The sequence below is a fragment of the Diabrotica virgifera genome, chromosome 5 (assembly GCF_917563875.1).
Source record: "Diabrotica virgifera virgifera chromosome 5, PGI_DIABVI_V3a".
Taxonomy (NCBI): Eukaryota; Metazoa; Arthropoda; class Insecta; order Coleoptera; family Chrysomelidae; genus Diabrotica; species Diabrotica virgifera.
Genome location: NC_065447.1, coordinates 136588446 through 136604089, shown reverse-complemented (window position 1 = coordinate 136604089; position 15644 = coordinate 136588446). Strand labels below are relative to the sequence as shown.

The 15644-nt window shown below is 33.3% G+C and overlaps 2 protein-coding genes across 10 annotated transcripts in view; one reads left to right on the top strand and one right to left on the bottom strand.

Moving 5' to 3' along the window:
- Positions 1–15644, bottom strand: part of LOC114333699 (A disintegrin and metalloproteinase with thrombospondin motifs 16) — a 764845-nt gene that overhangs the window by 52948 nt on the left and 696253 nt on the right. The gene's annotated exons all lie outside the window — the stretch shown is intronic.
- Positions 1–15644, top strand: part of LOC114333696 (homologous-pairing protein 2 homolog) — a 168517-nt gene that overhangs the window by 136959 nt on the left and 15914 nt on the right. The window contains exon 1 of one of the 5 annotated variants that reach the window (XM_050650354.1): positions 12022–12149. The exons of the other annotated variants lie outside the window; for them this stretch is intronic. The gene's annotated coding sequence lies outside the window, so the exon portion shown is untranslated. Of the gene's footprint in view, positions 1–12021; positions 12150–15644 lie in introns of those variants that run through there. 5 annotated transcript variants of the gene reach the window in all.

The following is a 15644-nucleotide window of genomic DNA, read 5'->3' as shown; positions in this document are numbered from 1 at the left end:
AAACTTTATAGAACAGATGTTGCTTAGAATTAGTCATTTTATCTATTTCCGGACTTATTTGTAACATATATTTTTCTTTGACTTGTTAGCTATGTGTATGTCAAATTTCATGTCAATCCAAGCGGTTCTTTAAAATTTAGAGGCTTTGCAATATTTTACCTTTAAAGAACGTACTAAATAAAACGTCATCACATACAGGACAACATTATATCGGCACCCCTTGTTTTTTTATAATTTTTAACATAGATATTAAAGTACATACCTATCAAATAATTTTTATCCAGTAAACAGATCGGTGCAGGTCGACCTTATATCGGATCCTCTACTAATAGATATAACGACAGTCGGATACAATTATACAACCTTAGTGTACTTAATATGACCATCACCTCAGACTAGTTTTAAGCAAATACAATATTCTTATAAATTATAATATAACAAATACTTTATCTTGAGAATTTGGTACCAATGTTGAGATGTTTAACCAATGATTACCTTATTAAATTCCTTTTTTCACCAAGTATTAAAAAATTCAACAGTTCAATTGTTATTTTGAATAGGTAATGTCATGGACTTGAAGGAACTAATGTACATTATCTACTAAATAAGTCAACGATTATTGTGATGGTGATGTTCTTAATTGCGACACGGTGCGTCCCAACGGCTGATAGGAACATCCTAGGGCAGCGATACTCAAAGTGTGTTCCGCGGAACCCTAGGGTTCCGCGACACCCCTGTAGGGGTTCCGCGAGAATTTAGAAAAAAAAATCAAAACACCTCTCTCTGGTCGACTTTTCTGACGCGGCATAGCACGATTCACGAGGCGTAGTCAAACCACAGGTCGAACTTAGTTGCCTCCTGTTGCCTCATACAATTTTACTAGCCTGTCACCGCCGATACACGACTTAGTGTGACCAAAGAATACCCCAACCAACTTGGTTGGTTGGGGCATTCTTTGGTGTGACTTAGTCCTTATTCAGTAGTCAGTCGACAATTAGGGTTCGGAGCGACCTGCTAGAAAAAAAGTGTTTATTTTTCTACTGCTGTATTCTGATTGTATCAATTTTGTATTTTTGTTGTTTGTGATCGTACGTTATTTTGTGGTTTTTAATAAAGAAGAATGGAACGTTGGTTTAAAGGCGTTAAACGTGATGCATTAACATCTTCTACCGAAGCCGAATGTTCGAAAGCAGTACACGCGGAGTATACAGCAATTACCGGTCAAGACGATTATGCAACGACGTCAAGTTCCACGGTTTCAAAGGCGAAAAAGAGAAAATATGATGATAATAGGTCCATGGCACCTGCCAAGTTGCGCCGACATTTAGAAACTGTACACCCCGATTCTAAAGACAAGAATAAATAATTTTTTATACGTAAAAAAGAACAGTTATTGGAAAGTCAAAAAACTATGATGCATGTAACCCAAACTTTCAATGAAAAGGCCACAGAGGTATCATATTTAGTTAGCTATCGCATTGTACAAGCAGGTGAAGCGCACAATATAATTTAATAAAACCATGTGTGTTAGACATAACAAAATGTATGCTCGATGAAAAATCTGCAAAGCATCTTTCTACTGTAAATACCGCTATCGAACGATACTGTTTCACTGCGTATTCATGATCTGGCCAGCTACGTCAAACAAGAACTACCTACTACAAAAAACACGATTCGCCTTGCAAATAGATGAGTCTACTGATATAGCTGGTCTGGCTAGCTTGCTGGTTATCGTGAGATATCCATATGAAAGTTCTTTTGATGAAGACATACTTATGTGTTCACCGCTGCCCACAAACACAACCGGAGAGGAAATTTTTAATAAAATAATTATATTTTTTGAGGAAAATAATCTCAGTTGGAACGGGGGCAATGTACAGACATTTGTACAGATGGGGCCAAGGCAATGACAGGTAATACAGCAGGACTAGTGTCACGAGTAAAAAAATAAAGCTCCTAATTATAGCTCTAGCCATAGTATCCTGCATAGACAAGCACTTGCGATGAAGCAAATGCCGTCAAATCTAAAATTAGTTATGGATGAAGCAGTAAAAAGAATTAATTTTATTAAATCACGACCACTACAACCCCGATTGTTTTCATTTTTGTGTGAAGATTATGGCAGCAAATATAACTGCTGCTCCATACAGAAGTGCGATGTCTGTCTCGGGGTAAAACTTTAACAAGGCTATTTGAACTTAGAGCCGAGTTACAAATGTTTCTTTCAGATAGTTATTTCAGTTTGAAAGACCGTTTGTATGATAAAGCTTGGTTGTTCCGAATGTCTTTTATGGCGGATATCTTTCAAAAACTGAACGATTTAAATTTATTATTGCAAGGTAAACAGACAAAAGTGTTCCAGGTCTGTAACAAAATAACTGCCTTCAAAAGAAAATTAGATTTTTTAATTATTTGCGTCAGAAAGAGAGAAATAGAAAGCTTTACATCACTCAGTTTGTTAGCGATACGGACTCAGAAATGTTCCGAGATGATGTATTTGAAGAATTGGTCAAATATCTCACTTCCATGCGTGCATCTTTTGAGAAGTATTTTCTCGAAGAACAGAACACAAAAATGAAACTGAATTCATCGATTCATAAACCCAACTTACAAAAGCCCGAAAATATGTCAAACGAGATATACGAATCTCTTTTAGAAATGTCATCAGACACATTTATGGAGTAATTGTTTAAAACGACGCCTCTCGAAAGATTTTTGTTGCAGAATCCGTGATGAATATCCAATGCTTGCCAAAATGGCTCTGAATATTCTTCTACCGTCCCCAACAACATATTTGTGCGAAACAAGATTCTCAACATATGCAGCCACGAAAACAAAATACCGCAATAAACTGGACGCCGAACCTAATATGAGACTTCAAATGTCATCTATTAAACCTGATATCAACGAATTGATGAAAAACAAAAGTTTCATACCTCCCATTAGTTAGATTTTTTTATTTTAATATTATATTATATTATTATACTTGTTACATATGTAAGTAAGTAATAAGTAACTGTTACATTGGAATTTGATTATGCTTATTAATAAAAAATACACTTTTAAAAACTATTGTTTTATTGTAGGGTTCCGTCAAGTATTTTGCTTTCCAAAAGGGTTCCGTCGTCAAAAAAGATTGAGAACCGCTGTCCTAGGGACATATCTAAATAACCAAATTAATACCCGTGGTGACAACAAAGCATATGTATTGCAGCTGTGTCTTTATTATAGATTTGTTGTTAGAAAATGATCCACGGACTCATACACACACATATACACACACATGAATACTTCACTATGATTAGTGGTTGTCACAGACAGTCACATTACAACTAGCTCATCATACGATCATATTGGTGCTGCTACTATTGAGCTCCCCAAGCCTGTAGTTAAACACCACAGTAAAATACCCAGGGGATACATGATAACGAGAGAAAAGTATTTTCTTTGTCGAAAGGGCACACTGCCATGTCTGAAAGTATTTAGTCCTAAATCATGTGTGGCCTCTATGTCCCCACATGAGGCACTTTTCTGAGTTTAGAAATAAAAACATAAAGGAAATGAGCAGAGCGGTGGCTCCGCGGACTATGTATCCCCTCCAAGTATGGAGTCAGAAGTTGTCCCGAGACAAACAGAGTCAGATATTGTTCCAGACTCTGAGGATCAAGGAATAGGAAAAATAGCGCCTGGGACGTGGACTAAAAAAACCCACATTAAACCAGAACCACTGAAGAGAACATCAAAGATTATAAAAACAGACCTCATAGTACATTCTTTCTCGGTTTTTGCTCTAAATTTTAAAGAACCGCTTGGATTGACATGAAATTTGGCATACGCATAGCTTACATGTCAAAGAAAAAAAGTGATATTGTGCCGATGTGTGCTTTTTCCCTGGGGGTGACTTTCACCCCCTTTTGGGGGTGAAAAAATATATGTCCAAAATAATTCCGGAAATGGATAAACTGACTAATTTTAAGTAACTTTTGTTCTATAGAGCTTTTTTGCCAAGTCAACACTTTTCGAGTTATTTGCGAGTGAATATGTTCATTTTTCAACAAAATAACTACATTTTTAGACGGTTTTTCGCAAATAACTCAAAAAGCAAGTATTTTGTTGAAAAAAAATGTTCTTAGTAAAAATATAGCCTGTAAAAAGTAAAAAAAATGGTGTACGCGTTAGGTCTGTGGACCTCGTAGAACCAGAGTTATAGCCAAAGAAAAATATATTATTCATATTCACCAAATTTCAAATAGAATATTTAGAAGTGAAATATCCAAAAAATTAAGTACTTTTTGGGGAACACCCATTATAACTTCTTTTAAAGTGCTTAAAAAAAGCTTTGTTTCTGTTTTTATAAAAAGTTTTTATCATTAAATTTAAGCAAGTTACGCTCAAAATAAAGTTGGTCCCTTTTGTTTTGGCAAAAAAAATCAGGAAGACCACCCCCTAATTAACAATTTAAATGAAATTAATCGTTACCGCTCCACAAATTATTTTACTTATGTTGTGTTTATGTGATCTGTAAGTTTCATCGATTCAAAGTGCTTATTTTTGAAAAAAATTGGTTTTAAAGTAAAATTTTCAAAAATTTTAATTTTGACAAATATGCTTTTTTTCAAAATAACTTAAAAATTGTTAGAGATACCAAAAATCTCGAAAAACAGAAAAAGTCGGCATTGCTTTTCTGAATATCATGTATTTTTTGTTTTTCTGTTAGACAAAAATTGATTAAGATTTGGTGTTTCTAAATTGGCATACATTCGTGATCAGTGACTCGTTCAACCCTTTTTAACTACAGCCCTTTCAAAAATAAGGACTTTGAACCGATGAAACTTACAGATCATATAAGTAATATATACACGAGTCAATAAACTTACTTAACGATTAAGTTCATTTAAGATACTAATTAGGGGGTGATACTCCCTATTTTTTACCAAAAGAAAAGGGACTCACTTTATTTTGAGCGTAACTTGTTTACTTTTGATGCTAGAAATTTTTTTTATAAAACAAAAATGAAGTTTTTTTTAAACCCTTTAAATAAGTTATAATGAGTTTTCCCCGAAATGTGCTCCCTTTTTGGTTATTTCACGTTAAAGTATTCCATTTGGAATTTGACGAATATGAACCTATTTTTAATTATCCATAACTCTGCTTCTACTATATTTTTGCTAAGAATGTTTTTTCGACAAAATACTTACTATTTGAGTTATTTTGCGAAAAACCGTCTAAAGGCGTGTTTATTTTGTTAAAAAAATGAACATATTCACTGGCAAATAACTCGAAAAGTATTGACTTAGTGAAAAAACTCTATAGAACAAAAGTTACTTAAAATTAGTCAGTTTATCCATTTCCGGACTTACTTTGGACGAATATTTTTCCACCCCCAAGAGGGGGTGAAAGCCACCCGCGGGGCAAAAGCACATATTGGCACAATATCACTTTTTTCTTTGACTTTTTAGCTATGTGTATGCCAAATTTCATGTCAATCTAAGCGGTTCTTTAAAATTTAGAAGTTTTGCAATATTTTACCGTTAAAGAACGTACTATCAAGAGACTACTATGACTTTTCCACAACAAAGAGGGACTAAAAACCTAGGAACACTTACGAGCAGACTAGATCGAAGAGATGGGTCACAAAAGTATTCAGGACGACACTCAAGCACACTTGATCACCAACAAATTTTAACACGTAGTAGTCAAAATCAACTTCTACGGTTCAATAAAACTGTAAACTGTGCTAACGCGTACATCAATAAATGGATTGTTGATATGGTGTGGAGGGCACATATGAAGGGGTAGACTAGCCTTATGTATTCGACATCAATAATATGCCTAAGCGTCCCATGTTCCTCGCCCGCGTACCCGAGAAGTAGACTGAGGAAACAACAATTAGAATGTGCCTAGGAAAACAAAACCTAAAAAGACAAAAGATTGGATATTGAAAAATTCAAAGATCGTGGAGGATTCACCAACGCATTAATACAATCTTTTTTTCGCATTAATCATTGTAAATTAGTCGACGGATATTAGTATAGTGAAAATAATTAGACGAGAACTGGACGATAAAGATTATAAAGGATAAATGTAAAGATTTTTCTACTTTAATGACAAAAAAAGCAAGCTCATTAGCAAAACCCAATTCAAAATTATTTTGCACATTAATATTTGAAACATTATTTGGTTGAAACATCTCATTTTTGTTGGCAAAAAAATATATTAATTTGTCTGGACTAAATTACAGTCCTGTTTATCTTAAAAGGGATATGTTACTATCAACATTCACACAGTGTTGCCAAACTGAATTTTGTTATTGTCGGTGTAAATTTTCCCACCGATCTCCGAGGGTACCATACTAAAGCCTGGGTTTCCTCGAAAGAGGCACCGACAAACTGCGACCGTAACACTGCGATGGATGACGTCATAAAAACTGTACCACGCAAAATAATAGCAGTGGTTTCCAAGGATGCGTTGGAAGCCACCGCTTGCTGAGTGTAATACACATTTCATTGGTGCAGTGAAGAACCTTGAATTTTTCACCGTAATATGACGTCATTCATCGCAGTGTTACGGTCGCAGTTTCTCGGTGCCGCTTTTGAGGAAACCAAGGCTTAAGTCGACAATTACTTTAGTTCATTATAAAATTAATAAACGTTAAACAGTGCCCAAAATTAAACGAAAACGTTTTGTTATATTATCTACCTTCTATTGGAATAAAGTGAATACCAAATAATTACATTTGAATAAATAAATGAACAAGTTGCACAGTCCATGTTTTTAGGATTTGTATGCATGTCTTGTCTGCACATTTGCCTATTGTCAGTATTCACGAGATTATGTATTTGTTATACATAGTTTTTTATATAACGCCTTAATAATGTTATCTACCATGTTAATGGATTATTAAATATGGCACCTGATTCCATGATACCCGGATACCCCATCTGAGTTATAAAGCATGCAATACAAAATCGAGTAGAAAACTGTACAAATGGTTTTAGCGTTGTGGGATACATTTAAAAAAAATATACACTCGCGATCATAAAAAGCGGGTCACTCGATGAGTTAATCAAGTTAGATGTCTCGAATTTTCTAAACCTGTTGTCCGATTTGAGTGATTTTTTTAGTATGTTATAGCCTTATTCTTTAGCAATATCGCTATAATAATATTGTTGCTAGACCGGTAAATTGTCATTGTATACCGGGTGTAACAATCATACTGTGCTTATTCCTAAAAGTTCGGAACACCCTGTGGAATGTTTTAGCATAGATAAAATATTGAAATTAAAACTCAATTGTAGCCTTAGGCTCTCTTAGCATTTTCTTTTTTGATTTATTTCTTTATGTTGGATAATAAAAAAGTTAAGCACGTTAATAACTAGCCATGTTCTTCATCAATACAGGGTGTTTCTAAATAAGTGCGACAAACTTTAAGGGGCAATTATGCATGAAAAAATAATGACCGTTTGCTTTATTAACGTATGACCGCAAATTCTGCGGTTTCGAGATACGGGGTGTTGAATTTTTTTCTTACAAAATGACGATTTATTTATTGCTCTAAAACCGTTAAAGATATGCAAATGAAATGTGGTAGATGTTAAGAGGTAGTTATGGCGCATTTTTTGACATACAATTAAGAATTTTATATTGACCATTGGCGTGCATACGGGATGTATCTAAAATGTTTATACCCGTATGCACGCCAATGGTGCATATAGAATTATTAATTGTATGTCAAAAAATCCATAATAACTGACTCTTAAAACCTACCAAATTTCATTTGCATATCTCTATTGGTTTTAGAGCAATAAATAAATCGTCAGTTTGTAAGAAAAATTTCAACATCCCGTATCTCGGAAACGAAGCATTTGCGGACATATGTTTATAAAGCAAACTGTCATTATTTTTCCATACAGAATTACCCCTTAAAGTTTGTCGCACCTATTTAGAAACACCCTGTATTGATGAAGAACATGGCTAGTTATTAACGTGCTTAACTTTTTTATTATCCAACATAAAGAAATAAATCAAAAAAGAAAATGCTAAGAGAGCCTAAGGCTACAATTGAGTTTTAATTTCAATATTTTATCTATGCTAAAACATTTCACAGGGTGTTCCGAACTTTTAGGAATAAACACAGTATGATTGTTACACCCGGTATACAATGACAATTAACCGGTGTAGCAACAATATTATTATAGCGATATTGCTAAAGAATAAGGCTATAACATACTAAAAAAATCACTCAAATCGGACAACAGGTTTAGAAAATTCGAGACATCTAACTTGAATAACTCATAGAGTGACCTGCTGTTTATGATCGCGAGTGTATTTTGGGTGGATTTGGTGTATGAAAATAAGTCAAACGAAACATATTTCTTTCCAAAATATCTATAAAAGTTTTTATATGTAAGTCATTATTACGAAACATTAAATAAAAAAAATAAGGGATTATTCATGTAAATATAGGATGATTACAAATATTCAGCACGCTGAAAATGCTAATATGTATTCAGAAAATATTCGGTCTAAAATTGTATGTGACACAAAGGTATTTGTTTTTTTTTTAAATCAACAACTGTGATCCCACTATTAATAATAATTATTTATTGCAAAAAAAAAACAATGCATAAGGTAGAAAGTTATGATTGCAAAAGATTCTACTGATTAGAGAAAATTTAATTTTACCAACGTAATATGTTATATTATAACTTCTATCTTGTGTCCTTAAAAAAAATAATTTATTTTCGACGGACAAGAGTAATTAGACGGATTTGGAAGATCATTCCGTATCTAGTACTGTATCTACTGAGATCATCTTGCTGCAAGTGAGTTACAGTCGGAAAAATGAAAGAATACCCATGAACGAACATATAAAACACGCTGTATTTTCCTGTCACCGTATCACAAAGAAAATTGCCCAGCGCAAGTACATGTAATAATAATTATTGAACGAACATATAAAACACGCTGTATTTTCCTGTCACCGTGTCACAAAGAAAATTGCCCAGCGCAAGTACATGTAATAATAATTATTAGATGTACTTGCGCTGGCCAATTTTTTGTGTGACACGGTGACAGAAAAATACAGCGTGTTTTATATGTTCGTTCATGGGTATTCTTTCATTTTTCCTACTGTATATATTTTTTGCAGGAAAACAATGCATAATATGTATACAGAGAGGGGCTAAATTATGGAATAAATTCATTTTCTCTAAAACGGACGATTTTGGAGAAAATCACGAAACGGGTCGATTTTTATTTTTAAATTACAATTTTTTGGCGTATATTTCATACTAGTGACGTCATCCATCTGAGTGTGAAGACGTAATCGATGATTTTTTTAAATGGGAATACGGGTTGTGTAGTAGCTAATTTGAAAGGGTGTGCATTTCTCTATTCAGTAATATAAACATTTATCATCATTTATACAGGGTGACCAAAAAAATAATTTTTGAATTAAATGAATTGACGCAAAAAAAGAATGTATATAATTTATTTAACTCAAAATACATTGTACCACTGTCAGAAAATAGAATTTTACAAATAAACATTTCTTTTCGCTTAAATTAAATCACCAACAGCCTCCCACCTACCTGTTGGCAGTTTTAACATTTACAATTTAATATTATAATTAATTTAACATTTATAATTTATTTGTTAATTTAAGCGAAAAGCCAAATAGAATATATTTTAGAGTTAAATAAATTACATACATATGTACTTCTTTTACTGACTTTCGTCAATTAATTTAATTCCCAAATTATTTTTCAGCCACCCTGCATAAACAATGATATTAATGTTTATATTGCTGAATAGAGAATTGAACACCCTTTAAATTAACTACCATACGACCCCTATTCCTATTAAAAAAAATCATCGATTACGCCATCACGGCTAGATGGATGACGTCACTAGTATGACATATGTACAAAAAAATTTTAATTCAAAAATAAAAATCGATCTGTTTCGGGATTTTTCCAAAATCCTCCATTTTAGAGAAAATGAATTTATTCCATAATTTTGCCCCTCTCTGTATAATATACATATATGGCTATGTATTTGCATTTTGCATTAACAGGGCGAGGCAGATAAATGCCCTATTAGAAATATCTGGCCTATTGGAATGAAGGGGTTTTGAAGAGTGATCTATTTAATGAAAATATTTTCATCTATTTGCTACTTCCGGTTATACCGGAAGTTGCTTATGACTTCGTTTTTTTTAAATGGGACACCCTGTATATTTTTAGATTTTTGAATTGTCCTCGATGTCTTCTTTCTTAAAATATGAGGTTTTGTAATGTTATACAGGGTAGTTTAAAAGATAATTACGTTTTTTTTCTTAATTTCGTTTCATTCACACCCTGTAGAATTGTAGTAGTTTGACATCAAAAACTCGATTTATATTCAAATGATTTTTAATACTATTGTTAAAAATTATTAATAGTATAGCTAAATGTTGAATTTTAATATACAGGGTTGGTCGAAACTCAGAATGAGTATTTTCTCAGTTGTCTTAAATAGAACACCCTGTATTGTAGTATTGTAATAAAATGATATTTTATGGTACTTTTTTATTTCTTAAGCATTCCCTATACCTAACTGTTTTAATTTGTGAGTTATTGGTGATTCAAGCCAAACATTAATTGCAACAAAAAATACGTGAAATTTTATTAGGTTTGTCGTGAAAATATTCAATCACAAATAATTTTTCGGATATAAATACATATTAATCTAGAATCTAGACTGATCCTTAAAATTTCCAATAATGGTTGAGCTATCAAAATACCTACGTAGTTAACATTGTTGGTGCGATTAACAATTAAGCACAAATTAAAGCAGGGAATACTTAAGGAATAAAAAACTAGCTTAAAATATCATTTCATTACAATACTCAAAACACAGGGTGTTTCATTTAAGAAAACTCAGAAAATATTCATTCCGAGTTTCGACCAACCCTGTATACTAAAATTCAACATTTAGCTATACTATACTATTAATTTTTAACAATAGTAGACTATATTAAAAATCATTTGAACATTAATAGAGTTTTTGATGTGAAACTACTACAATTCTACAGGGTGTGAAACTTGCTACGAAATTAATAAAAAAAAACGTAATTATCTTTTAAACTACCCTGCATAATACTACAAAACCTCATATTTTAAGAAAGAAGACATCGAGGAGGATCCAAAAATGTAAAAATATACAGGGTTGGTCGAAAAACATTAAAAAAAAAAGAAGTTATAAGCAACTTCCGGTATAACCGGAAGATCACTCTTCAAAACCCCCTCATTACAATTTTCATGATTCTGTTGCCTTTAGTTCTCGAGATATTTTTAAAAGGCCGTTTATCTGCCTCACCCTATATACATGTGGCTTATGTATTTGTAATTATCTTCTATATGTTAATTAATAATCTATATAACAATTGGAAATTTTGTTTAATATATTTTGGAAAGCTGGAACATTCGCTTATCTATTTTCGGTATCTAGGACAGGTTTTTTGTACAGAAGTATGGAAAAGCGATAATGTAAACACATTAATTTGTGAGCATGTGCATTCGTGATTAGATCTTGAGACATATATAACATAAATTAGGAATAAGTAGAGAATATGATGACAAAACCAGAGACTAAAAAGTTGCTGGATATATGGGCTGTAATATTCATAGTAAGTGCATGATCGGTTTTTTCTAGTACCTATTCTATTTTATCATATATTTATTGGATCGGAATAATTCAGTGTAGGTACCTATGCCCAAAATTTTGAATTTTCTAAACTAATTTAATTAAAACCAAATATCTCATCCTTATTATACATACATCATTACTATAAATAAGCCCACATATCATTAGCATTAATTTGGTGGTAATGAGCGGAATAGCGATTGATTTTTACATCGAATAATAGTCTTATGTAAGAGAGTGATGGAATTTCATGTGTTAAACTGAATACAAAACAGGTTTTATGGATTTAATTATATAACAAGATAATGACTAGTTTATGAATTAATAAAGAAGGCTACTTTGTTTCTTACTGCCAAGAATCTGTTGATTGTAAAGTGTGGAAATTTTTAACTAGATCTACAATACTATTGCAATATAGAAGAGATATTAATATCTCTTTTTGTAATAATTATTTGCTTGTAGTAAGTATATGGTATTCTTTTTTTGGTGATTGAAATTTCTGTTCGGCAACGCGCCTCTCGCGTTTTGACAACCTTTGTTTGTGTGCCGGCAACGCAACTCTCGCGTTCTTCATATGATTCATCTTATGGGTCTAATATTTCGCTGGCATATGGACAATAACCTCTTATTGTGGGTGGCAGTCAAAAGGTTTAAACCTATACCTATTACATGACACAGTTTTCTCAGAATCCTTTAATCTAACAATATACAGTAACATTGAGTAAAAGCCTATACACATCCTCTGACAACAGTAGAGCTCACATCAATTTGCCGAAATTTTACGAAACTAGAACTTGGACATAGAAGATTGTTTAAACTTTTTAAAGAGATAAATGACAAAGAGGAAATGAAGACATTGTCGAACATAATATGATGGTACACGAATATTAATTTTTTTTTAATAATAAAATATAATTTCATTAATTTTTTAATAATAAAAATGTTTTTTTTTACCTCGAAAATGAGGTTCTTCAGAATAATGATAATTTTAAACTCCTGATTCTTCTAAGCAAGTTGAGCTAGCAAAACATGTCAAATCAAGAAATAACATCGAAGCGAAATAATCTAAAGATGCAAATAGAAAACCTTATCCAGTTATTTATGAAACTATTTTTAGATAGCTCTCTGGAAGGTTGCTCATTGAACAACGATATTACAATAATCTCAACATATTTTTTTGAAAACGTTATAATAGCTTATAACATTAACACATTTGTGTTTGCATATATCATCATCATCATCAGTAGCTCGACAACCCTTTTTGGGTCCTGCCTTGTTCTAGAATTTTCCTCCATTCTGTTCTGTTCTTTGCTTTGTTCTTCCAGTGGGTAATCTCAAGTGTTTTCAGATCTTGTTCCACTTGTTCTATATATCTAAGTTTGGGTCTTCCCTTTGACTTTTTCCCTACTGGTGCTTGCCTCATTATATGTTTTGGTGTTTCGGTCTCCAACATCCGTTCAACATGGCCCATTCAGCGCAGACGTCCGATTTTTATGGATGTTATGACGTCGGGGTCGTTGTATGCTGCATATAGTTCAAAATTATATCTTCTGCGCCATAAGTCATTTTCTTTCACCCCCTTATATATGTGTCTGAGGTTTTTTCGTTCAAACGTACCTAATAAGTTCTCATCGCTTTTCGACAGTGTCCATGTCTCTGATCCATATATAAGGACCGGTTTTATCAGGGTTTGGTATATTTTGCATTTGGTTTTTCTCGTGATGTTGTTAGATCTTAGATGTTTAATTAGTCCATTATATGTTTTATTAGCAATATGTATTCTTCTCTTGCCTTCTTCGCTGACATTGTTATCTGCGGTGACTAGTGAACCTAGATATGTAAAATTTTTTACACTTTCGATGTTATAGTCTCCTATTGTCAGATTCTGTAGGTTTCTTTGGCCTGTCGATTTGCTGGCCTTCATGTATTTGGTTTTTATTTCATTAATATTTAGGCCACTGTTTTGTGCCGCTCTTTCTATCGCATTAAATGCTTCTATCATTTCTCTTTTGCTTCTAGCTATGATATCAACATCATCTACAAATGCCAATATTTGTACACTTTTTGTTATTATTGTTCCTCTGGTGTTGACTTTTGACTCTCTAATTATTTTCTCTAATGTGATGTTGAATAGAAAACAGGATAGGGCATCTCCCTGTCGTAGGTCCGTTCTAACATGTATTGTATCTGTTAGTGCGTTTTGAATTCGAATTTGGCTCTGTACTTTAAGTGTTTCTTTTACTATATCAATGAGTTGAGTTGGAATATTAAACTCTTTCAGGGCGTGGATCAGAAATTCTAGATGGATACTATCATAAGCACTCAATAAAGAGATGATAGAAGGATAAAATCAATGAAGAGATGATGTTTGTCTATATTAAATTCACTAGTCTTTTCCAAGATTTGCCTCAAGACGAAGATCTGATCTATTGTGGACTTCTGCCTGCAGAAACCACATTGATATCCCCCAACTATTTGTTCCGCATATGGTCTCAATCGTTGATAGACAATATTTGACAGTATTTTATATGCCACAGTCAGTAGCGTTATTGCCCGGTAATTTTTACATTCAAGCTGATCTCCCTTTTTATGTAGTGGAATAATTACTCCGGTATTCCAGTCTTGTGGCAGTTGTTTATTATTCCATATATGTTCACTATTATTTTGTGTATCGCATTCCATAGGGAGTCTCCGCCTTCTTTTATTAATTCTGCGCTAATATTGTCTAATCCAGGTGACTTGTTGTTTTTCAGTCTGGTAACTGCTTCTTGCATTTCAGCTACTGAAGGGAGGTTGTTTCTCTGGTATCCGTTTGATCCAGTACAATTCCATCCAGTGTTAGCATATATGGCAAATATAAATGGCAGTGAATATGGCAGTGAAGTTTGGCCACTGCCACTGAAACAAAGAATAGAGAAAATGTTACTAGTAATAGAAATGGACTTCTGAAGAAGAGCAGCAGGCAGGCAAATCAAGAAAATGTCTGATACCAAATGAGAGAATACGAGAAATGATGGGAGTCACACATACAATAATTGATGACATAAAAACAAAACAACTCATGGTACGGCCATGTACAGAGAATGCCAGATGACAGGATACCTAAACAGATTTTGACGTGGACACCACCAGGGAGAAGGAAAAGAGGAAGGCCGAGAAGAAGCTGGAGGAAGGGAATTGAAAAAGAATTAGAGAAAAGAGAAATCCTTCCAGGTCTATTACTCTCTGTGAAGAATGGCGGTTAGGAGTCGGAAGGCGTCGGAGAACGCTGTAAACTGATAGTAGTAGTAGTGTTTACATATATGTTCGTATAGAGCAGTGGTTCCCAACCTTTTATGTCTGGCGACCCACCTTCGGATGTTTTTTCATATTCGCGACCCATCCCTCACTTCCATCGGTTGTAAGCCCGACACATTTGGACCAATTAGTTTCATTTTCGCGAATAAAACTATCCAAGAAATAGAAAATGTCTTGGCCAGTTGTAGTGGTGTTTAGTGTGTGCAAAATAACATTTCTTCTTCAACTGATCCATTGAAACTAAACCTTACTAAGCATAACAAATTAACTTTGTCAGCAATATCTATACTTTCGTCTAATTGTAACGAATAAAAGTTATTTCCTTTTATAGCAGATAATAAACTCTCCTTTACGTTAACAGACATTTCCTTGATTCGACGTTTCACTGTAGTGTTGAATAGGGATATTTTACATATCTGTTGATTTGCTTTTTCGCCAAACAGAATTGACGAAATTATTTCTGCCCCGGGCAAAATGAGGTTCTCGCCTCTCGGTGTGTACGTGTGTACAGACCGCTATTTATTGCTATTAGCAAAGACAGCTGGTAAGAGGCCATGGTAATTTTATTTATTACCTTGCCCCGATGCCACATTCTCCATATTCGACCGAGTCAAAATCAGTTCTTTGAAAAAACATCAAAGGTTTATTTAATATTTCTA